This window comes from Saimiri boliviensis, chromosome X (genome assembly GCF_048565385.1).
Source record: "Saimiri boliviensis isolate mSaiBol1 chromosome X, mSaiBol1.pri, whole genome shotgun sequence".
NCBI lineage: Eukaryota > Metazoa > Chordata > Mammalia > Primates > Cebidae > Saimiri > Saimiri boliviensis.
This window is the reverse complement of record NC_133470.1, coordinates 8,477,611-8,501,255: the sequence shown is the minus strand read 5'-3', so window position 1 is coordinate 8,501,255 and position 23,645 is coordinate 8,477,611. Positions and strand designations below refer to the sequence as shown.

Here is a 23,645-nt window from a genome sequence, read left to right as displayed (position 1 = left end):
AAATAATTTTACAACTTTTTAAAATGTATGAAATTGCTTCAATTTCTGATACATAAAATATAGAAGAAGGTGATTCTTCTAGCTGGTACATTAAAATTAAGGCAGTCCAGATTTCCATAACTGCTTTCTAGGACTAGGCGAAGATGCAGCCCTGATGGAGGAGATAGAATGGTTTCAGCGGGCCTCCAGAGGAACCCACACCCTGCTACTAATCCTACCTCTTTTGGTGTCGCAGTTACAAACACTACTTTCAGAAGTTTTGTCTTTTATTGTGGTATGAGTATTCTCTGCGAGTTTCCTCAAGTAACTTACTCAGTTAACTCTTTCAATTAGTTCATGTGGATAATGAACCAGTATGGAACACAGCTAGGGAGTTGAGGAGAAGTGGGAACAAAGAAATCTCTCTGAGAACGCTTCCTTAATTTACATTTTCTTCAAAAGTCAAAGCTATTTGTAGGAAGGCAGGGCCCTGAATCATTCAAAATTTCATCTAATTTAATTCGATGGAAAAGAAACACACCTGTGACATGTTCTTGGCTATTAATGACATTGATTGACCTTTGACTGAGTCCATTTAGGAGATGGTAACATACATCCCAGGAACCTAACCTGGTATCCTGAAATGAAAGGGTTCCTCAGCACAAGGTTGAATTATAAATAATTACATGCTTGGACATCAGCACTCCTGCAAAACAGCCAGAGGTAAGGACCACTAAAACAGTGGGAATAGAACTCTAGCGTCAAGCCTATTTATCCACAAAGATACACAGATGGTATTGCCTTGAGTTTCAACACCATTGTCATCCTTCTTGGTTGGATTCTTTACCATCATTAATTGATAGAATTCTGTGGATTAATTGATTTTTTCTTTTTAAAATTAAGTTTAATTTTTAAAATTAACAAAAATTGTACATATTTTTGTATACCACATGATGTTTTGAAGTAGGTATCCTTTGTGAAATGGCTCAACAGGGCTAATTCACATATGTATTACTCACATACTTAACATCTGTTGCAGTGAGAACACTGGAAATCTGCTCTATTCATGATTTTCAAAATACAGTATGTTCTTTTTAACCATAGTTACAGTGCTGTACCATAGATCTCTTGAACTTATTCCTCCTAACAGAAATTTTGTATCCTTTGACTAACAACTTCTCAACCCTCCACCTCCCCAGCCCCTGATAACCACCATTTTACTCTCTACTTTTCTGAGTTCAACTTTTTTAGATTGATTCCACATATGAATGAGATCAGGTAGTATTTATTTTACTATGCCTGGCTTATTTGATTTAACATAATATCCTCCAGGTTCACCCATGTTGTTTTGAATATCAGGATTTCTGTTCTTTAAGGCTAAGTAGTATTCCATCTTTCATACGAAACACATTTTCTTTTTCTTTTCTTTCTTTCTTTTTCTTTTTTTTTTTTTTTCCGAGGTCTTGCTCTGTCACCCAGGCTGGAGTGCAGTCTTGGCTCACTGCAACTTTTGCCTCCTGGGTTCGAGCAATCCTCCTGCCTCAGCCTCCCAAGTAGCTGGAACTACAGACACACAACACCACAACTGGCTAATTTTTGTAGAGATCACGTTTTTGACATGTTGGCCAGGCTGACCTCAAGGGATCCACCCACTTTAGGCTCTCAAAGTTCTGAGATTACACATGTGAGCCACTGTGGCTGGCCTGGACCATATTTTCTTTCTCCATTCATCTATCGATGGACACTTAAGTTGGCTCCATATAAACTATTGTGAATAATGCTGAAATAAATATGGGAGTGCAGATATCTCTTAGATCATGTGATAGTTCTATTTTTAACTTTTAAAGAAACTTTCATACTATTTTCTGTAATAACTATATCAATTACATTACCACCAACAGTGTACAAGGGTTCCCTTTTTTCCATATCTTTTCCAACTTCATATCTTTTTTTTGGTAATAGTCATTCTAACATGTGAGGTGACATCCCATTGTGCTTTTATTTTATGCAATGATTAGTGAGATTGAGCATTTTTTCCTATATCTGTTGGTCATTTGTATGTCTTCTTTTGAGAAATGTCAGTTCAGGTTCTCTGTTCATGTTTTAATCGGATTATTTGTTTTCTTTCTGTTGAGTTGTGTTGAGTTCCTTAAATTTTTTATTTTTTTGGATATTAACCCCTTATCAGATGTATGTTTGCAAATATTTTCTCCCATTCTGTAGACTGCCTTTTCATTCAGTTGATTGTTTCCTTTGTTGCAGAGAAGCTTTTTAGTTTGATGAAAAATTTGCTTTTTGCTCTGGTTTGTGATATGTGTATGTACACATAAATACGCACTTAAGCATACACACTGACATACCTTAACAGCTGAATTTGAGCATTGTTTTCATTCCCTTTTTCATGTTTTATTTTACAGTTTGTTATGGTGTTAGTGAATTTAAAGGTCCGTATTTGACATGTCAGGGCCAGGTAGACTTCTCTTTATTTTTTACCTATGGATCCTTGCTCATCATTGAAAAATTTATACCTTTTCTCACAAGAAGGAAGTAGCAAGAAGACAATGATGAATCAGTACCACCATTTATCCTCAAATGACTCCTTGGTGAGAGGCGTCAGTGAAAGCATCTCTGTACACAAACAGGGGCATCTTATATATCTTTTTTTTTTTTTTTTTTTTTTTTTGAGACAGAGTCTTGCTCTTGTTGCCCCGGGCTGAAGTGCAATGGCATAATCTCAGCTCACTGCAACCTTCGCCTCCTGAGTTCAAGCACTTTTCCTGCCTCAGTCTCCTGAGTAGCTAGGATTATAGGCGTCCACCACCACACCCAGCTATTTTTTTTGTATTTTTAGTAGAGACAGGGTTTCACTGTGCTGATCAGGCTAGTCTCAAACTCCTGACCTTGGGCCATCCACCTGCCTCAGCCTCCCAAAGTCCAGGGATTACAGGCATATAAACCAATGGAGCAGAATACAAAACCCAGAAATAAAGTTGCACACCTACAGCCATCTGATCTTCAACAAACTTGACAAAAATACGCGATGCGGAAAGAACTCCATATTCAATAAATGGTGCTGGGATAGCTAACTAAACATATGTGAAAGAATAAAACTGGACCATACCTTTCACCATATATGAAAAGTAAGTTAAGTTGGATTAAAGATTTAAATGTAAGACCTCAAACTATAAGAATCCTAGAAGAAAACCTAGGACATACCATTCTGGACATCCACCTTGGGAAATAATTTATAAGTGAATCATCAGAAGCAATTACAGCAAAAACAAAAATTAACCAATGGGATCTAATTAAACTAAAGAAGTTCTGCACAGGAAAAGAAACTATCAACAGAGTAACCAGACAACATACAGAATGGGAGAAAATATTTGCAAACTATGCATCCAACAAAGATCTAATATTCAGAATCTATAAGGAACTTAAACAATTCAACAGGCAGAAAACAAAAAAAAACCCACTAAAAAGTGGGCAACAGACGTGAACAGACACTTCTTGAAAGAAGACATACAAGTGGCCCACAAACATATGAAAAATTGGCCAACATCACTAATCATCGGGAAAATGCAAATGAAAACCACAATGAGATACCATCTCACACCAGTCAGAATGGCTATTATTAAAAAGTCAAAAAAACAATGGATACTGGTGAGGTTGTAGAGAAAAGGGAACATTTATACACTGTTGGTAGGAATGTAAATTAGTTCAGCCACTGTGGAAAGCAGTCAGGAGATTCCTCAAATAACTTAGAACTACCATTTGACCCAGCAATCCCATTACTGTTTATCTACCCAAAAGAAAACAAATGGTTCTACTAAAAGACACATGTGCTCACATAGTCATCACAACACTATTCACAACAGCAAAGACATGGAATCAACCTAGGTGCCCATCAACAGTGGACTGGATAAAGAAAGTGTGGTATGTATGCACCATAGAATACTACATAGCCATAAAAAAGAATGAAATCATGTCCTTTGCAGCAACATGAATACAGCTGGAGGCGATCATCCTAAGTTAATTAACACAGGAACAGAAAACCAAATACTGCATGTTCTCACTTATAAGTGGGAGCTTGAACATTGGGTACTCTTGGACATATAGTCAGCAACAATAGACACTAAGAACTATTAGGGGGGAATGGAGGGAGATTGTCAAGTGTTGAAAAACTACCTATTGGGTACTATTCTCAGTACCTGCGTGACAGGATCATTCATACCCTAAACCTCAGCATCATTCAATATACTCATGTAATAAACCTGCACATATATTCTCTGTCTCTAAAATAAAAAGTTGTAACAACAATAAAAAAAAGACTAGGCCAAGAAGAATTGTAGCCCAGGGATACCAAACCCATTAAATTGCTAGTTTGATTCTCAATGATGAGCAAAGGATTTTACTGGTTTCAATTTGACCCAAACTCATGTCCCCATTATCAGCTAATATTAAGGTATTACAGCATGAACTTGTTTTTCTAATTTTCATTCTACAACACTGTAGTTGATTATTTTTGCAAAGGAATAATCTCAATTTATAAAAGACTGTGGATGCGGTGTAGGCAGACAAGGAAGACGGGATCAAAGTAGAAACGCTAATCCAGAGACAATGGCACAGGGAGGGCAGCCAATTTCTCCCTGTGAGACAAGTGCTTTTCCTGATGAAATCTGCAAGGACAAGATAGAGTGTCATGATCCCAAACTCCAGGAAAACAAAAAATAAGAAAGTCACTTAACAGTGAGAAACCACTTGGTGTTCAAAGAAATTTTTGTTTTTATTTTTGTTTTTATTGCTCTTTATTTTTATTTTTAATTACTCTCCCAGGACTGGCTAAATGACATGGGCTTTTCATTTCTTAAAGATTGCAGGGGTCTCTAACTTCAAGACAAGATGATAAATTAAAAACAAAAAACCTCTATGTACATATGAAAAGCCAGATACCAAAGTAACAATGGAGAATCCACTTACAATGGGACACCTCAAGTATTCCTTGATACAGTGACAGTTCTCACTCAGGAGACTGGTCATGAAGGGAAGTCAGTGCGAGATGTCAGGGAATATACAAAGAAAATAAATCAAACCCAAAAGATAGACAGAGAGAGGAGTTAAGACAAACAAAAGCGATTTATGCAACAATATTGTGTGAGAGAGGAACACTTTAAGAATTGAAGTCAGAGATTCTGAGGTGTCACCTTAGTTCCAAAATCAATGCCACACTCTGAGGTCTCTTATGTGCTTCTTGGTTACAGTAGTTGTAGTGGCTAACAAGAGTCAGACCCTGTGCTAAATCTTTCCTGCATTAGTTGTCACAGTCTCCTTGTGTAAAGTTGGTTGACAGATGATAAAACCAGCTCTTCAGTTATTTATTCAGTGTCTCAGGTTTTAAGTGATATAAGCATGATCAAACCAAAATCTCTTTGATTCCAAAGTCCACATTTTCATGCACTCTACCAATACTAAAATGGCGTTTACACATGCCTAGAAGAAGATTTCCTGGACATATCTTAGACATTATCTTTTCAATTTTTACCTCTCTCCATCCCTTCAGCTGTAATTCCTACTAATTGTATTTTGGAGCTTACCATTTATCTGTCTTGTTTTTTAACTTCTCTTTAGCAACTTCCCTGTCTTTTCCCTTCTGTGCTATAATTTGGTCTGTTCTTTAAGAGTCCTGTCTGAATTCATAGTTCTGTGTTTAGCTGTGTTTACCCTACTGTTTAATTCATGTATTGACTCCTTCATTTTAACAGCCAAATCAGACTCTTCTATGATCTACAGTTCCTTGCTGTTGCTCATGGCATTTGATTTCCTCAGATGCTTTGTAAATTTTGTCTGTAAGCCTATATTTAGAACAAACTGTCTTCTATAGGGCTCCTCTACTCAGCCTATTAGCTTTTGTGGTCATGTTTGCCAAGGCTCTGCAGGGTTCAAAGTTCCTAGACCAGAAGATACACTAGTCTCAGTCCCACAGCCCCACACTTCTTGAGTATATGGAGATGCAAAGAAAAGATACTTAGCATAAGTACACACTGTGTATCCTTCACAATAGTCCTGAAGGAAAGCAGTTTATACAGGCTAGCCCAGGTGTCTGCAAACTATGAACTGTGAGCCACCTCCAACCTGCTGCCTGTTTTTGCAAGACCTGCGAGATGAGAATGTTTTTTGAATTTTTAAATGGGTGAAACGTACGAATTATATTTCGTGATACGTGAAAAAGATGCAAAATTCAAATTTCAGTGTTAATACACAAATATGTATAGGGACATACCATGCCCATTTGTGTATATATTGTCTGTGGCTTCCCTCATCCTACAACAGCAGAGCTGAGCAACTGCAACAGAGACCATATGGCCCACAAAGCCTAAAATATTTACTGTCTGGCCCTTTGCAGAAAGCATTTGCTGCGCTAGGTCATCTAATTGAAATCATCTCTGTTTGAAAGTGAAAGTACAGTCCACAGATGTGTGTCAAAATGTTTTGCCTATATAAAGAAAATCTTAGAGTATACAAAATAAAAAAGAAAGACTGTGATTGCCAGTCCCTTAAGATACCAAGAACGCTTTTAAAAAATTTTCCCAGTTTTACCCTTGCCGGTAATTTCTTCAATAAGACATGCCATTCTCTACTGTGGCCACCAGATGGAGACTCCAATAACGGCCAAACGGTACATCAAAATTTATTTATGAAGACACTTTATGCATAATTTTAAAACAACAGTTTGCGAACAGTTGCAAGTTTAGAGATCAACTGAATAATGCCAAACTCATAATAGCCTTGGTAAGGAAACAGTCTGGGGCCCAATAGCTTTTGGGGAGGTAGGAGCACCCCTAGAGTTAATTTATGTTTGATCTTATCAATAGTCTCAAACTGTAATGTACAAAGAATCACCTAGAATACTTGCTAAAAAGGCAGACTCTCAAGCCACACTGCTAGAGAGTCTAAGTCAGCAAAATGAACATGAATTTTTAAAAATCAACCCTACATTTGATTCTGATGTAGGTGATCTGATGACCACAGAGGTAATGGTAGTGATTTCAGGAGATTTCTTCCCTGTAGGCCTGAATAAACAGGTAGTTGCTTGCACAAATTATAAGATCCAATGAGTCCAAGGGCATTGGGCACTACTTCATGGGCAGGAGTTCAAACTTGCAGTCGGGGTGGAGAAAGCTCTCTCTCGAATTTCAGCACCCAGGGAGAAAGTCAGAAAGGATTGTCCAGGCTCCATTCAAATGGAATGATCCTCAGGCAGAGCTCCCAAAGGGGTGCTATGGCTAGAACATAACTTGGGGAAATTCTGGAAGGACTGAGGACCTTCGTGGGAAGAGGGACCAAGTGTAGAGGTAGCAAGAGCTATGCTAGACCGACGTGATGCCAGACTTAGGTCTGCTTAGGTGAGGTGGCCAAGGCTGACCTGGCAACCTGAATGTCAAAGTTTCTGTAGCTCTTTAAGAAGAGGAAGTCAGGGAAGACACATCCTGGTGGTCTTTTTTCTTTTGTGATCTTCTAGTGGATCCCTTGTCTTAATTCACTGATTTAAAGCAATACATCATCTGGCATTCACACCTATAGTCCTAGTACTTTGGGAGGCCGAGGTGGGCAGATCGATTGTGCCCAGGGGTTTGAGACCAGGCTGGGCAACATGGTGAAACACCATCTCTATAAATAAATAAATAAATAAATAAAGCTATACATCCATTCTGAAAACTATATAACCTCTCATTATAAAGTGAAGGTTAAGTGCAGAAACTCCTATATGTCACACGTACTGATTCTCTTAAGCACCTTATTATTTCTTTTCCAAGTGTAATATTCAAAGCAGCTTCCACAAAATAGACAAACCCTGTAACAACCTGGTCTAAGGCATTTCTAGATGATTTTTGTTTGCAGGACCCTAGATTTCTTAGAATCACTATGAGGAGCTTATACATGTGCTGAATAAGTGGTCATTAAATGAAACAATCAAATGAAGAATAAAGTTTTATCTTAAAAGCAACAAAATTCAGTTTGTTAATGGCTCCATGCAGTTTCTTTCTGCATCATTTCCTTCAGGAGCATAGTGAACGAAGATACGTATATAACCTCACTTAGTTAAAAATCCCTATGTCTTTATTTCCAATCCTGTCCTCTCTTTAAATCTTCAATTGCCTGCTAGATGTTTCTACATACATGCCAAAGACTACAGCAAAACTAAGCTCACCATCTTCAAACCTCTCCTAGAATCACTACCATTTTTCTAGTCAAGCATGCACAAAAACTTGGACTCATTTTTATTTGTTCACTTTTTCTCATCCACTATCTTGCTGGCTTTTTTCTGTATTAACTTAGCTCAGCTAAGCCCAGGTTTTGCGCATCCCCTTTGCCATTTGATTCTAGAAAGTATTGGCCCCCAGGATATTTTGTGTGCAACTTGGAAATTGGAATTGAAGCAGAAGTCACATCTTGTACATTCTGAAAGTTTGAGCAGGGCTTCTGCACATTGTCACTGATCCTCTGGCATGAGACCAGCACTTGTACCACAGCTCCTCCAGTTCCTTCTGATGTCCCCCTCAACTTCCCCAAGACCTGGGACAAGTGTGCAGACAGCTGGCTCTGTTGCGATGGGCACCTATCTCACCAATGGTATTAAGCTTTCCTTCCAGATTGCTGATCTTTGTAGGTTGCTTCACCAACTTCCACAATTGCATAAGCCTTATCCCCTATAAATGCATCCATTCTCCATCCCTCTCTCTTAGCCTACTTCCTCTGCCATAGCAAGATACCTCAAACTGGGTAGCTTAAACAACAGAAATTTATTTCTCACAGTTCTGAAGGCTGGAAGTCCAAGATCAGGGTGTCAGCAGAGTCAGGTTCTGGTGAGGGCCCTCTTCCTTGCTTGCAGACAGACACCTACTCACTGCGTCCACACGTGGTAGAGAGCAGAGAATGCAAGCTCTGTGGTGCCCCTTCTTAAAAGGGCAGTCATCCTGTCATGAGGAGCACACCCTCATGATCTCATCTAAACCTACTCACCTCCCAAAGACCCCACCTCCAAATACCATCCCACTGGGGATTGAGGCTTCAACATATTAATTTTGAGGGTAACAATTCAATCGATCACACCCTTCTAGCAGTTTTCTTTCTCTCATTGAACAGATGGTTATAGCTGCTGTCATTACTCAGAAAGTCCTATAAGACATTGCAATTTTGTCCACCTGCTTCTTATTTTAACTGCCTTTGCCACCACTCCAGTTAAGAACCCCTCCTCTGAATGTGGATCCCTGCAGGAGCTTTCTGGCTGAGCCACTACTCCTAGTTTTAGGAGCCCCTAATCCATCTTGCTCCTGCTGAATCATTCTGGTTTCAAAAAATCTCAGTGTCTCTTTGTCTTACCAAATTCAATTCAAATGTCTTTGTTTTTCAAGGAATTTCATTTTTTTAAACCTATACCTTCTTATTCACTTGTTAATACACACACGTGGCAAGTTTCTTGGACTCTCCATCCCTGTTTACTCAGCTATAAAATGGGACATATTAATGGTGTCGACACCAAAGTGTTGTTGTATTAAATGAGTTAACATATGTGAAGTGTCTAGAAGACTGCCTGTTTACCTCTTAAAAAGTACTCTGAAAGAGTTACCTATTAGCATGAGCCTATTCCCCTGGTACAGCCTCTGAACTAGTCTATGGATGCTCCAGGCTCTGCTTTTGTGTCCTTTTTTTTTTAGAGGTGGTGTTTTGCCATGTTAGCCAGGCTGGTCTCAAACTGCTGACCTCAGGTAATCCTCCTGTCTCAGCCTACCAAAATCCTCCTTGGGATTACATGTGTGAGCCGCCATGCCTGGCCTTTATGTCTTTACTCATGTTGAACACTCAAGCCACCTCAAAAAATAAAATGACATCTAGCAGAATAAGCACTTAAGATAGAGGAAAGACTACTAGAACATACGTTGGATCTGTGCTGGACTTGTCAGACATGCTAACCTAAAAAGCATAACTTTCCCTCCTAGTGGGCCACACCCCATCCACAGTGCCTTGAAGGAGAATCTGTGACAGCCTGTTCTTAGCATGAGGTGGCCACCTGGTTGGGGTAGGGTGGCGAAAGAGCAAAGAGTGGAGTTTCCATAGCTTCGGGAGACCCCTAAGATAGCCTGGTGTAAAGGCTTTGCCTAATGCAGAGGTGGAAACTCACTAGGCTAATGAGACTAGCTTCCAGTGGAATCTGAACAGAAGAATATGGTATGCATTGGCAAGTTAGGACACGGGAAATCATGGAGCACACAGAAGAAAGCAGAAGTGTCCATGAGGGAGATGTCAGGGGAGCCACAGAAGACAAGAGGGAAGTGAGTCCTGAAAGCAGCCTGAAGGCCTCAGCAGAAGAACATTTCTGCCCCAATAGTGTTTATCACCTCTTATAATAACTCCTCCTTTTCCAAAGGCCCTCTTAGAACTCCGAGAGGCTAAATCCAGAGGGCCATTTTTGAGAAGTTCAAGGAACAGAAGATGGAGAAAGACATACACTGAGAAGTAACTGTCTTTCTGAGGGAGTTTGAATGAGGCTGATGGAGTCATGACCAAAGGGCTGTATTTGTCCAACCAGTGCCCCTCCCATTTCCCCCTCCATCAGCCAGGCTTCCTTTGGCAAATATAAAGTAGAGATATGTAAGAGTCAAAGGTAGGTAGGACACAGAGCCTGGGAAGCATTGGTGTGATGGTTTTGGACTCCATGTTGCTATTGGATTGTTGTATTGGTTTCTAAGGGCGGCTGTAACAAGACGCTGCAGACTGGGTGGTTTTAAAGCAACAGGTATTTATTGTCTCACAGTTTTAGAGGCCAAAAGTCTGAGATGAAGGTGTTGGCAGGGCCACGCTGCTTCCGAAACTCCTAGAGGAGACTCCTTCCTTGACTCTTTGAGCCTCTGGTGTTGCTGGCAGTCCTTGGTGTTCCTTGGCTTGTAGGGCATCACCCCAATCTCTGCCTCTGTCATCACGTGGCTGTCTTCTCACTGCGTCCTTCCTTTTTTTAAATAGCGACATCAGTCATATTGGATTGAGGGCTCTCCCTACCCCAGTAGACTTCATGTTAACTAGTTACATCTGCAACCACCCTGTTTCCAAATAAGGTCGTATTCTGAGGTGCTACAGCTTAGCAATTCAACATATTTTGTTGGGGGACAAAATCCAATCCATAACAATAGATAAGTTTCTTTTTTTTTCAAATTATTTTCAGTAATAAATGTTCATGCATGATGGCAAGATGCAGGATGCCATCTGTCCACTGACAATTGCCTGCTCCTTCCATCATGTGCTGTGGTCACGGTAAGGCACCTGCCCCACCCAGCATTGCCCTTTCCAGCTGCCTTTGCTTCCAGTTGTAACCACGTGACTAGTTCTCACCAATAATGTGCAGATAGGGTTGAGGTTCGTCAGTTCAGCTTAAGTCTTCAAAGAGACCAGTACCTTTTCCATTCTCTTTTCCCTGAGACAGAGGACTTGAGGCCTTAGGGGACAGCAGAACTCCATGGAGGGAAACTGCCTGCCCAGTGACTGAAAATATTCATTTTTTTTTTTTTATGCAAGTGAGAACTAAACTTCTGTCCTGTTTAGTTTAGCCATTAAGTTTGAGTAGTTTACTTGTTATAGCAGCCGGCAGCAACCTAACTGTTGCATTCAAAAGACCTGATTGGTTTTCTTTCATCATTTTCTCACGGAAGTTGATATTCTGCTAAATGCTCCTTTAAATTCCAATATGATCTTAAGCTAATCATGAAGGAAAGCAAAGAGAAAAATCATCCCAACTTTTGACAAGCTATAGGGATAGATACTATATACTACATTTCCTACAAAGTAAGAAGTCCTTACATATTCCAGATATATCTGTTATATTAGTAACTTCCTTTTCAAAAACTATTTTTTTTGCTTAATTTTCTATTGCTATTAATAATGACATAACCCATGGTCTTTATACTACACAAATAAGGAGAAGCTGAAGGTGATAGAGGAGGGAGTGTGTTATTCTTGGATCACTTTTTCATTTATCATTCCAATATCATGCAGCCCTTCCCAGTTTTTGGATGAGAATAGAAGGATATCTTAATTTCCAAATGCACAATTTGGCTAAAAGACTTTTTAGCCAAATATCTGTTTGTGTGTCTGTTAAGACTTATTTGGCTAAAAGAGTTTTAACCAAATATCTGTTTGTGTGTCTGTTTGTTAAATCCTTTTGGCTCAGATATCTCTGGTGACTCATTCTGGCACCATTCACATTTTAGCATCTCAAGAATAATAGGAATAAGCTTAAGAGACTTCTCAGGAGAAAAGGCACCTCCTTCCCATATGGAGATTTAAGAATAAAACATTCATGCCGAAGGCTCAGAGATGGCAGAAGGTCTTTATAAAGGAACATTCTGTGGGTTCTGACAGATTTACCTATTACAGAAGTTCTCCACATGGAGCAATTCTGTCCCCCCGGGGATCAGCTGACAATGCCTGGAGACAAGTTTCACTGTGACAACTGTTTTGGGGTTCAGGAGCTACTACTGGACTCTAGTGAGTAGAAACCAGTGACACTGATCAACATTCTACCATGTACAGGTCAGTCCCCCAATAAAGAATTGCCCAGTTCCAAATTTCAGTCTTACAAAGGTTGAGGAACCCTGACTGGGAGTAACACATGAGAATTAACTATGTCTACATATTCCTTTGATGAAGTTTGCTTTATTCTCAAAGCAGAAAGTTCAAGTAGAATAATCATGAAAATCATAAGAATGATATTGACTAGCTTTCATTGAAATCTATGTGCCCAAGCACTATGATAACTGCTTTACACAGCAAGGAGTGCTTTATAATTTTCTTTTTCTTTTTTTTCTTTTTTTTCTTTCTTTTTTTTTTTTTGAGATGAATCTCACTCTGTCACCCAGGCTGGAGTGCAGTGGTGAGATCTCAGCTCACTGCAACCTCCACCTCCCAGGTTCAAGCAATTTTCCTGCCTCAGCCTCCCAAGTAGCTGCACCACCATGCACCACCATGCCCAGCTAATTTTTGTATTTTTAGTAGAGACAGGGTTTCACTATGTTGGCTAGACTTGTCTCGAAACTACTGACCTCAGGTGATTCAGCAACCTTGGCTTCACGAAGTGCTGGGATTACAGGCATGAGCCACCATGTCTGTACCTCAGCTTTGCTTGTCATGCAGAAAGTAAAGATAAGAATCTAGGAAACAGAAAATTAGAGACATTTTTTAGAGTAAATTTAGATTTAATTGAAAATCACAGAAACGCTCAATCAAATCATCCAAGAAGCCCAACTTTGTGAATGCTAATACTTTTAGAGGAAAAATTCCCATGAAAACACTGAGTCAAGCAAAATATTACTCAAACATAAATGAGTTGAGAATCGTATATCTTTTTGAAGAATATTTAGCCTTGTGAAAAAACATGCATAACATAATGTTCAATAAAAAGTTCAACTGGGCACAGTGGCTCCCACCTGTAATCCTAGCATTTTGGGAGTCCGAGGCAGGTAGATCACTTGAGGCCAGCATGGTAAAACCCCATCTCTACTAAAAATATAAAAATTAGCCAGGTACGGTGGCATGTGCCTGTGGTCCCAGCTACTCAGGAGGGTGAGGCAGGAGAATCGCTTGAGCCCAGGAGGCAGAGGTTGCACTGAGCAGAGATTGCACCACTGCACTCCAGCCTGGGCGACATTGAGACTCTGCCTCAAAAGACAAAAAAAAAAAAGAAAAAGAAAAAAAGAAAAAGAAAATTCAGCTACAAAACTTTTGCACTTATGATCCCAATTCACAGCTATGCTTTTTTGATGAATGAATACATTGATAAAAATATCGGAGAGAAAATATGCTGTAATGAAATACACTGAAATATTGTCTCTAAGGTATTGAGATTTGTTTCTTCTTTACTATTTCAATTATTGTGTAAATTTTTCATATTAATTATGTATTATGCACTGCAAGGGAGGTAGATAAGGGAACTGGGAGAGAGAGAGACCAAATCTCCTTGGACAGAAACTATTTTGACAACAGTAATAAAATATATGCTCTTGATTGAACTATTTATGACTGTTTATATTGGCTGTATTAATGAATTGGATGGAATAGCTCTGATGGAATAAATTACTCTCTTTTCATATTTCAGCAAATGTAAGCGAAACATGACTAATTAGTTTACCTAACCCAATGTGCTTTGGAAGTGTTCATTTTCACTATGCTATATTTATTTTTGTTGGGTTTTCTCTTGAAAGCATATGAAAAAGAGGGAGAAATAAACATTTCAAACATTAGATACAACTATTTCAAATATTCATAGGCTAAATAGAGGGAAAAAGTGAGAAAAATATCTTACCTATTTAGTACTGATGTTTAATAGTTCCTTTACTAATGAATGTAAAACTGATTGTTAAGAGAAATTTTCTTTCACCTACCGTTTTCTAAATTGCAATTTGAGGGCTTTTACAATTCAGACTTCTTAGAACTCTGGCTTTCGACCACAAAAGCTTAAGATAAATAGTATGGAATATTAAAAAAAAACAAAACTGAGTAGTTTGAGCTTTGATGTTGGGAATGCAGTACGGCACACTCAGATTCAGGAATCCTTTCTGTTCAGTTGCAAGCGCAGATTAGAAGACTGCAGTCCAAATACAGGAGTGGTCTCCCCAAAGATAAAACATCTTTTCTAAAATGAAGCCAACAGAATTGTGAAAACTAGTTAGAAATTTTGCATTGAGTTAGCAGAGAGGCCATTCCAATTAGGGATACTAAGAATAAGAGACTCATTTCTCATTATTCTTTATCATTATTTTAAAAATCATTGAATCAACATTTGTGTTCAAGTGCTTCTCAACCAAGGTTACTTTTGCCCTCCAGATTCTCAACCAGGGTTACTTTTGCCCTCCAGGTTACATTTGGCAATGTCTGCAGATATTTTTTAGTTGTCACAACTGGGGGATGGGAGTGCTACTCACATCTCTTGGGCAGAGTCCAGGAACGCTAACTTTAAAGCATGTATTCAGTCAATACAGATCTCATCCCAAACTGGATTTAGAGTCAATCTTTCTTTCTTTCTCTTTCTTTCCTTTCTTAATTTCTCTTTCTTCCTTCTTTTCTTCTTTCTTTCTTTCTCTCTTTCTTTCTTTTTCTTTCTTTCTTTCTCTTTCTTTCTTTCTTTCTTTTTTTTTTCTTTCTTTCTTTCTCTTTGACAGAGTCTCCCTTTGTTGCCCAGGCTTGAGTGCTATGGCACAATCTTGGCACACTGCAACCTCTGCCTCCCTGGTTCAAGCAATTCTCCTGCCTCCACCTTCTGAGTAGCTGGGATAATAGGCACCCGCCACCATGCCTGGCTGATTTTTGTATTTTCAGTAGTGATTGGGTTTCACCATGTGGGCCAGGCTGTTCCCCATCTTCTAATCTTAAGTAATCCACCTGCCTAGTCCTTCCAAAGTGCTGGGATTACAGGTGTGAGCCACTGCAGTGGGCTGCATTTAGCATTTTTAAGCCATCTGTTACTGAGAATAAATTTATAGAAGCCCTGAAATCATGAATCTAGGACCATCAGACATAAACTATATAACTTCTTATTGTAAAAGTGGACAGGTTTTTATTATTTAAATTCACATACACTTGTTCCTATGTGGGGATTTTTCTTATACTGAAGCACGGACTTAGATTATTATTAAATTAGGAAGTATGCCAATCAGTAAGCTATTGTATCTCAGCTCAATCCCAGTCTGCCACACTCCTCTTGGATGTTGGAGCTGAGGGTCTTTTGCCAGTTGGCTCTCTGGTAGGTTTAACCAAAAGCAGGGATGCAGGGAGAGTTTGAGGCTGGAGGAGGGAGAAGGGGCCTGCTCTTTACTGCCTGCTTTTTCCTGTCAGTGTCATCCCAGTGATGCCTCTATGCCTGAGAATGGCAGTTAGCTCAAGTTTCCAGGACTTGTTTTTCACTTCTCTACAACCAGTCTCATAGTACCTTCTCAGAGACACTAGTATCAGCCAAGCAGTGTTTCCTTTTCAGAAGTCTGGAGTCTATTCATATGTGGCCTCTCCTCCGATCTCCTAAGCTCTGATAACCCCAAACTCTTCCCTTTGTTCCCTCAGCCCTAGAGGGAATAAATACTCAATACCTTCTAATCTATCTCAGTGACCCTTTATGTCCCTTCAGTACTCCATACCTGTCCAGCCAATTTCTTAGATTAAATTTCTTCTGTTCACAAACTCGATTTGATTTTCATTTTTCTGATTGGACCCTGATTGAAAATTTAAACCTTGTACAAAAGTTTACCACAGTATAGTTGTTTATTCTTATCTGAAATATGAAGATAACTTTCAACTGTTTAACTTAGTTTATTACACAACAAAACTGTCAGAAAATCAAGAGACAGCAAACACAGACACCAGTATTGTTACTTACAGTCTGCTGTTCTATACCTGCCATCTTCAGGCTGACTGAAATAATAGCCTATATTGAGACTTGCACCGTTTCACCACTGAAAGTCTTTGGATAGTCTTCCTTGGTCATTCAGGGTTTTGGTGAGTTTTTCTAGTTCTCTTTTGCACTTACCAAGCACTCTTTTAGGTTCATAAAGGGTTAGTAGCACTAATTATTGTATCTTACATCACTGATGCCCCACTACTCTTCTTCTTATCAAGAGCAACCAGACAGAAAATAAAAACTTACTATGTTCAGGGGATAGCCCAACTCTACTCCTGAACAACAGGACTTTGGAAGGTGGTACTTGAGAAAGCCTGTTTGAATCTTGAGTCTTTCTAAAACAGGACCAATGGTACTGTGTTGTAAATATTATGGAGACTCTAAGTAGAAACCACACTCTGTGCTTTGGTTTCCCCGCATATAAAATATATAAAAATAAGCCAACTGACTAGATGACCTTGAAGATACTTCCAACACTGAATCCTCTTCGAAGCTGTGATAGTTACTCAAAATCTTCTGTTAGCTTTAAGGTTTGCTGGAGTGATTGGCGGGTAAGATGGAGCCTAATGTCTGGCTGGCTCATAAAGGATACAAAGAAAAATGGACAAAGAAAAATTCACATGGAATTGAGTAAACAAAGTGAGGAAGGTGTAGAAGGGAAGGGTTTGATAGAAAGACATGATGCAGGAACCAGGGAGTGCTCTAGAAAATTCATTTGGACAGCTGTCCCCTGCTCCAGAGTCTTCTGGGAAAGCTCAAAAGTTCACCCCTGCAGTCACACCTACACTGCCCTTGGCAGTTTTCTTTCCTTCACCCAACTTCTTGTAGATAGAGTTCCTGCCCTCAAAGACTTCATAGCATGCCTGGAAAAGATTGAGCTATAATTCATTGGCTTAGTCCATTTTACGCTGCTACAACAAAATACCTGAAACTGGGTAATTTTAAAACATCAGAAATTTATTCCCTCACTCTTCTAGGGGCAGAGAAGTCCAAGATCAAGGTGCTAGCATCTAATCTGGTGAGGGCCTTATTGTTATATCCTCACGTGGCAGAAGGTAAAGGGGCAAAATAGCCAAACCCTGCATGAAGCCTCTTTTATAAGGGCCTTAATCCCATTAATGAGGAAGGAGCCCTCATAGCCTAATCATCTCTTGAATACCCTACCTCTTGATTCTATCACATTGACGGCACCTAAATATTGGAGAGGACACATTCAAACCATAGCACTCAATAACTGCATGATGATAATAAGCACAAATGAATGAACAACTCATCATATCTGCAGTGGTAGAGCATTTTAACTAATAAAGGCATCAAAGATATCATTTGAACTGAATTTTGGGGAAGGGTTCTAGTCAGTGGAGGTAGGGAGGGACTGCTGAGATAAGGAACAACATGAACAAGAGGTTGGATGGTTGAATGTTGGGAAATGTCTGGCCTGTCTGTGGGGAATAAGTTGGATTGGCTGCCCTGGAAGGAGGAGGTATATGTGATTGTTTATACTAGAAATGTGGCCTATGGCTAGGTCTGGAGACCTTACATGCTACGCTAAGAGCAGAATTTATTCTGCAGCCAAAGGGAAGCTACTGGATGATTTTAATGAGGGAATTGACATGAACAGGTGTGTGTTTTAGAAAAATGCCTCTGTAGCATTGAGGAGGACAGATTGGAGGAGAGGAGAATTTGAGAGATCCAAGGGAGGAGACATTTCTTTATCCAGGTGGGAGAAGGTAAAGCCATGAGTCAAAGTTATGGCTGTGGAGGCAGAGAAAAGGAGATTCAAGTGGACCAGCATAACAATACAAGAAAAAAAATCTGTTGAAAATGGAAGCTGGGAGAAATAGGAATAACAGCTGAATGAAAGATCCTTGACAAAATGATAAATATAAGAATAGTGGGTGGGAACAGTTTTACCTTCTCTCTTTCCTCTAATGGCCCTCTTCCTGTCACTTTCCACGATACTTTGCACATAGTAGGCACTCAAATATTCGTTACCTATTTCATTAATTAAGGTAACCTTCTTGTATGCTAGTCTCACACCTTTATTCTACAGATAAATTGTTCTAACTTTGGTTTTATTTGTAGCATTTGGATTTCTGTAGTAGATAAGGATAATTTAGTGACACATTAAAATATTGACATGTCAGGAAGAGGAAACCTTCTTTTTCTTTTCTTTCCCTTCTCTTCCAAATATTTTTTTTTGAAAATTCACTTTGATATTCTAATCAAAATGTAAAAACCAAAAAATGAATAGACAACAGAGTTGTTAGGTGTTGATTATAATGAGTGTGCAAATTGCCAAGGTTCACTTCAGTAGAAGATAAGACGAATACCTCGTGGTGACGACTGAATGGGTGTTAGAAGGTTGGCAACACAGTGGGAACGTCAGCATTGTGCTTCTCTGGGGCCCAAATTGTCCTCAGAATAGTAATAATAATGAGTAGATAGTGAAATAAACAGTAGACCTTGATCTGCTAGAAATCATGTTGTGGATATTGGTCACAGGTGCTACTATAATGAGGGCTGTTTAGAAACCAGTTTTGAGTTTTGCTTGGAATTTATGTTGTAGCTTGAGTGATTTGTAATTTGTTTTTCAAAAAATATTAGGCTGGGTGCAGTGGCTCATGCCTGTAATCCCAGCACTTTGGGAGGCTGAGGTAGGCAGATCACGAAGTCAGGAGTTTGAGACCAGACTGGTCAATATGGTAAAACCCCCATTTCTAAAAAACACAAAAATTAGCTTAGTGTGGTGGCTTGAACATGTAGTCCCAGCTACCTGGGAGGCTGAGGCAGGAGAATCGCTGGAGCCTGGGAGGGGGAGATTGCAGTGAACTGAGATCGCACCACTGCACTCCAGCCTGGGCGACAGATCGAGACTCTGTCTCCATAATAATAGTAATAATAATAATAGTGGATTGGAGAAAAAGGGAATGGAGAGTGATTGCTAATGAGCACAAGGCTTCTTTTGGAGGTGATGAAAAAGTTCTGGAATTTGTGTGATGGTTGCACAACTTTGTGAGTATAATAAAAATTCCTGAATTTGAATCATAATTTTAGCTAATGTTTTAATTAACATTTTATGTTCTATTAACCAGATCAAAACCTTGTTTCATTTGATTTTTAGTAGATTTTATTGTTTTTTTTTTAATAGTTCTTTGAGTTACTTGGTCCAAAAGGCAAAATATATGAAACATTATTCCTCAACAAGTTTTACTCCTATGAATATTTATTCTTATTTTCCACCTTTTCTTTACAAAAGATAGTGCTCTCTATATATACACACACTGTTCAGTGCCTTGCATTTTCACTCAACAATATGACCTGGACATCTTTCCACACTGGAACTTAGAGAACTTCCTACTCCTTGGATTTGCAGTTGCATGGTTTTCCACTAATGGAAGTAAGACAACTCATTGATTCAGTCCCCTGTATGATCTGATTTCTAAAATATGAAGATACAATTAAATAGAATTTTGGAATGTCTGTGGATAAAGAATACACACACAACTCACATGTACATCTGGTTTGAAATATTTTGGCTTATGAAATGATCAGAGAAAAGAAATTTGTTACTTATAGGCTCCAAAATAATAGTTTATAAAGAAATCCTATAAAAACTAATTTTGAATCAAAATGCATAGCAGTTACAGAAAAGAAAAAAATCAATGTACATAGAGCAATTATGTTCCAATATTTTAAACAAGGATATGTTTCTTATTAAAGTTCATTAAAGCTCAAATCATGTAATGTGGCTATTCTGTGATTTTACATTTCATAGTAAAATAACTAAAGCCTTTTGTGATAGCAAATTAATTTTTTGAAATTTCATTCATTTATCCTGCGTTGCTGTCAGGATTTCAAAAACAAAAGCAACATACTTTTATTGATTGTAGCAAAGCAGAAACATAATTAAAAATCAGATTAAAGCTCAAACCATGCAAAATGAGCTAATGTTTTCCTTTCACATTTATTAGGAAAGCAATCAAAAGCCTTTTCTGATATTAACTTTATTTTTTGAAGTCTTACTCAAAGGAATCCTAGGTTAATCATAGATTTAAAAATCCACCCATTTGTGCCTGGGATTAAGCTTGTCCCCTGCCTAAGCAGAAGTGGGAGCTGAGTGGGGCTGCTGTGGCCCTGCTTCCTCCTCCCCATTTCTACGCTCCTGGGACCATGTCTGCATGGAGGGTGCTAGAGCCAGGCGAGACTTTTGACATAACGTACAATCTCCTCATTTTACATATAAAGAAACTGAGGCTCAGGGAAAAGAATGACATTGTCCTGGATTATTCATCTAGTGGTAGTGCCAGGACCAGGGTGAAGATGCCTGGAGGTGTCAGGGCTATGGGGACCACATTGCTCCAAGCTAATGATGGTACAGGACTATCAGTGAAACCTGGCACACAGCTGTTGCTTCTGGTGTTCAGAATGCCAGGATTCCCTCACTAAAAGGTACTATGAGAAGGATGGGAAGCTCTACTACCACAGGACTACTGGGAGACATTTGGGGAGTTCTGTCATGGGTGCTCCCTGCTGATGACACGGCCCATTTTAGTGGCTAGAGATGTTGTAGTAGAGCTAATCAGACATGAGCAGGGCAGGAGAGGGCTCCTCCCCACCAGGAATGTCAGACAACCATCAGGTGATGGTCAGGAGGTTGTTAAACCGTCTCTCTAAAATAGCAATTGGTCGCAGCCAACTCCAGGGAAAGGTCAGTCTCGTGATAGATAGAAACTGGTGATCAGCAGCTTCCCAATAAGATCTCAGGAGCTGGGTGAGTGGGCTCAAGAATGTGCAGTATGAGGCAAAATGGTGGCATTTAACTGGTCTATGACCTTCCTCTAGGAATGCTTGACTGGTAAGGGGAAAAGCACCTCAAGTGAGCATGTGCACAACTGCAGTAAACACACTACACATGCAGCCCCTCCCAAGTGCCAGCAGGCCACTGCACATGCGGACAGTCCACCCCAAGGGAAGAATCAAGAGAGACAAGATGCAGACACCGTAAGAATGCCAACATATAAAACCCCAAGTCAAAGGTCAAATTGCACACTTGATCTCTGAAGTCTCCTGCTTGACCCTCTTTCAAGTGTGCTTTACTTCCTTTCATTCCTGTTCTAAAGCTTTTTAATAAACTTTCATTCCTGCTCTGAATCTTGCCTTGGTCTCTCACTCTGTCTTATGCTCCTTGGTCAAATTATTTCCTCTGAGGAGACAAGAATTGAGGTTGCTACAGACCCATGCATATTTGCTGCTGCTAATAGGGAGTTCAAGTACCACCCAGAATGCTTTACCTGTATGAGCTATAAAGTGACCATTGAGGATGGGGTTGCATATGCCCTGGTGCTACATGTCACTCTACACTGTGGAAAGTGTCACAATGAGGTGGTGCTGGCACCCATATTTGAGAGACTCTCCGCAGAGTCCATTCAGGATCAGCTGCCTTACTCTGTCATGCTCATGTCTATGCTGGCCACCACAGAGGGAAGGCAGAGCTTCTCCATGTCCGTGGAGAATGCCTGTTCCAACTATGTAACCACTGTGCAAGTAAAGTGGTCAACCAGATGCACATCAGTCCAAACAGCCACAATGCCATCCACCCCAGGGGTCGCATCCTGGAGATCAATGCAAGCCCCATCTACCCACTCCAAGTAGAGGAGGTGGAGGATGTGATTAGCCAGATGAGCTCTTGATTGAACATGACCCCTTCTCCAGAGAAGGCTGAGGCTGGATGCCTGGCTCTCTTCCCACACACAGAATGCCAGACACCCTTATGCCCTCAGCATGCTAGACACCAAGGAGAATCTGGAGGGGATACTGAGAAGATGCTCCCTGAGACTCAGTAACAGCAACTCCAAGTCCCCTAGCCCTAGCTCCCCAAAGAAGTCCCTGCTGCTCAGCCCTGATGCCAGCCACTGGAATCCCTTTGCTGTTCCAGCACTTATTCACAGCAGATATTCTGGTCCTGTGACCTGTTCCACGGGGAGGTCCTGGGGAAGGGCTTCTTTGGGCAGGCTATCAAGGTGACACACAAAGCCAAAGGCAAAGTGATGGTCATGAAGGAGTTAATTCAATGTGATGAGGAGACCCAGAAGACTTTTTTGACTGAGGTGAAAAGTGATGTGTAGCCTGCCTGGACCACCCCAGTGTGCTCAAGTTCATTGGTGTGCTGTACAAGGACAAGAAGTTGAACTTGCTGAGGGAACATTGAAGGGGGCATGCTGAAGGACTTTCTGCAAAGTGTGGACCTGTTTCCCTGGCAGCAGGAAGTCAGCTTTGCCAAAGGCATCTTTCAAGAATGGCCACCACCAAGAACTGCACCTTGCACAAGAACAACATCGAGTAGGTCTACACGGTGGTGGGAAACGTCTACTGGATGACCCCTGAGATGCTGAATGGAAAGGGCTACGATGAAATGTGGATGTCTTCTCTTTCGGGACCATTCTCTGCGAGATCACTGGGAAAGTATATGCAGATCCTGATTTCCTTCCTCAAACACTGGACTTTGGCCTCAATGTGATGCTTTACTAAAAGAAGTCTGTCCCTCCAACCTTCTTCCCCCTGGCCATCATCTGCTGCAGACTGGGGCCTGAGAGCAGACTAACATTCTCAAAACTGGAGGACTCCTTTGAGGCCCTGGCCCTGTACCTGGGGGAGCTGGGCATCCCTCCTGCAGGGTTGGAGGAGTTGGACTACACTGAGTATGCAGTACGGCCTGACCCAAGACTCACGCACCCTAGCCCTGGCCCAGCCCCCTGCAGGGCAGTGTTCCACAGCCAGCATTGCTCCTCTGTACCCCATCCCTGCTGTGAGCAGGCTGTTTGGGCTTCCTGTGGATTCGCAGCTTGTTTAGAAGCAGAACAAGCCATCTCTTCTATCTCCCCAGGAGACGAGTGGATGCAGCACCAAGGAAATGTATCTCCACAGATTTGGGGGTCTGGTTACTGTCTGCAAATCCAGCACTCACCTGAAAGCTGTGAGGAAGAAGAAAAAAAGCCCGGCCTTTGGGCCAGGAGGAAATCCGTTATTCAGATCCACCCAGGAGCTCCCAGGTCACACTGATTAGTGTAATTAATATAATTTCTTACCCTAATCAGCATGACCTGGACCTCCTAGGCAGGATCCCAGGGTAAACCTGCTTGTGAACTCTGAAGTCTGTAGTCCAGCTGGGTGTGTCCAGCTGAGTGCAGGAGGACTTCAAGTGGAAGTGTGGAGGAAGGAAAGGCTGCTGGCC

The 23,645-nt window shown here is 40.4% G+C and overlaps 1 pseudogene; it reads left to right on the top strand.

Annotated features, from left to right (window-relative positions):
• Positions 1-17,840: 17,840 nt before the first annotated feature.
• On the top strand, positions 17,841-23,264 carry LOC101048671 (LIM domain kinase 2 pseudogene; annotated as a pseudogene).
• Positions 23,265-23,645: the final 381 nt, after the last annotated feature.